The sequence below is a fragment of the Oratosquilla oratoria genome, chromosome 27 (assembly GCF_046742065.1).
Source record: "Oratosquilla oratoria isolate Oo_2021 chromosome 27, ASM4674206v1, whole genome shotgun sequence".
Classification (NCBI taxonomy): domain Eukaryota; kingdom Metazoa; phylum Arthropoda; class Malacostraca; order Stomatopoda; family Squillidae; genus Oratosquilla; species Oratosquilla oratoria.
In genome coordinates, this window is record NC_134803.1 from 20,510,175 (window position 1) to 20,512,674 (window position 2,500).

General features: G+C 31.4%; 1 protein-coding gene across 3 annotated transcripts in view; it reads left to right on the top strand.

Annotated features, from left to right (window-relative positions):
• The window catches only part of LOC143039930 (unconventional myosin-Ie-like), a 409,114-nt gene that overhangs the window by 16,979 nt on the left and 389,635 nt on the right, over window positions 1-2,500 (top strand). Inside the window, exon 2 of one of the 3 annotated variants that reach the window (XM_076210333.1) lies at window positions 1,507-1,607. The exons of the other annotated variants lie outside the window; for them this stretch is intronic. The gene's annotated coding sequence lies outside the window, so the exon portion shown is untranslated. The remainder of the gene's footprint in view (window positions 1-1,506; window positions 1,608-2,500) is intronic. 3 annotated transcript variants of the gene reach the window in all.

Sequence of the window (2,500 nt, forward strand, 5' to 3'; positions counted from 1 at the left end):
CATTTTCAAAGTACTTTGAAAATGTCTTAATAGACGAAAACGTTCAGTATTCCGATCTTTAATTTCCTCGTGGTTACAAGCAAAAATATTTATTCACGTGTTTTTTGTGATTACTGTTATATATATATATATATATATATATATATACAAGTATATATGTACACATGTGTATATATATATATATATATATATATATATATATATATATATATATATATATATATATATAGGGACATTGTGACTGAAGAAGCAGAGAGCGAAACCAGTCAGGAATAAACTCAGAAACTCGGAACTAGACCCGTTACTTCTTTTTCTACCATCATATAGGTATATCTATATATATATATATATATATATATATATATATATATATATATATATAATGTGTGTGTGTATATATAATATATATATAATTATATATGCATATATATATATATATATATATATATATGTGTGTGTGTGTGTGTGTATACTGTACATACACACATATACATAGACATACCGATATGTATATATATATATATATATATATATATATATATATATATATATATATATATAATAGCATGATGACAACTCACAATTTTCTTGTTAACTTGTTAACTTGAAGAATAAGAAAGAGGAACTTGAACGCCTTCGCCATGAAGCTGACCGCCGTGACTCTCTTTGGATCAGTCATGAAGTTGAGGGATGCCTACGCCATTCAATTAACGAGAGATATCTACTAGTTTGACTATCCTGCCTCAGTGTTGTAATGTCCTTTACTGACCTTCGACATAGATTGCCTCTTGAAATACGTTGCCTTGCTCGCTGTATTGAACAAGTTAACAAGAAAAATGGGAATTGTCATAATGCTATTATATACAACATTTCTTGCCAGAGAGAGCCTCCTGTCTAAGTATACGCATATATATATATATATATATATATATATATATATATATATATATATATATATATATATATAATATATATATATATACTGTATATATACATGTACATATATGTACATATATATGTACATATATGTATATGTATATATTTATATATACATATGTATACATATATGTATATACATATGTATATATACATATATGTATATGTGTACATTTGTATGTATATATACATATATGTACGTTATATATATACTTATATACAATATATACATGCATATATATACATATATATATATGTATATATATGTGTATATATATATGTATATATTATATATATATATATGTATGTATATGTATGTATATATATATATATATATATATATATTTTTTTTTTTTTTTTTTTTTTTTTTTTTTTTATACTGGCTCTACTTTTTATGGCGTGTATTGGAGGGAAATTGAATATTGGTTTTTCTCATAAATGTTCGGACGGCAAAATGAAGACTCGCTTTCCGTGAACGAAAAATTGTGGCTTCGCATGGTTAGCTAAAAGTACATGTTAAAAAATTACTCCGGTTGGATACGGTGACTAATACTACGGTGAACATTTCAGGCAGTATCACATGATTGGAAGAAAGCTATCCTGAGTGAATTGAGGGCGGCGGTGGGTGGTTAGTCACCACCAGGAACACATGCGCACCTCCCATCAATACGGTGACCCACTTCAGCTACTTTATTTTTGCTAAAACAAAGTCATTTCCTGCAGCAGAGGCGTACGGCCCTCGGTCTGAAGGGGGCCTTGACAGGGCACGCAGACCCCGTGGTGCTTCCCCCTTAGAAATCATCTGTCGTAAGGCAGAATAAATTCTTTAAAGTGCGCCACTGAATAGAAGGGGCTAAAATGGAGGAGCACAGGTGGTTGCGCTGCTTTGGAGCCGGGCAGGTGTGGTCGGAGCTTCCTCGTGAGCAGGGTCGTCGGGGGCTGGAGTGGTGGGGGGTATCGAGATGGGGGTGGGGGAATATCAGTATTGCAAATGTCGGTTCTGATTGGCGCCCTTTCGCCAAGGAGCGTCACCTGGTACAAGAGTATCCGAGGTGATAAAGATGTATAGTATGAGCATGCTACTGTATTTCCTCACATGGCTGTAGGAGTAATGGTGAATAGATTTCTCGTCGGATCTTGAAAATGTTCCTCGTGTGTTAGTTTTCTTAGGATGCCTTTCTACTTAAGAGCAGGAGAAGAGAACAGCATTGTAGCTTCTTAGTGTATAAGATTCGATTGGACTTGAAGAAACATGATGATGAAGATAGCAGTAGTGAAAATGATAAAGATATGTAATAATTATAGTCTTCCTTTTTTTAATAACTATACAGAATTGGTATTGATTGAAAGGCTTGTTTATTTGATCGCTTATTTGTTTATCTATTAATTTGTTTATATATATGTATATATATATATATATATATATATATATATATATATATATATATACATATATATATATATATATATATATAAAACTTAAACCCACTCTCGGAGAAAGATAAGCTGAGATACAGAGTAAACCGTATATTTCGACCACTGTGGTCCTCTTCAGCAGTTACAA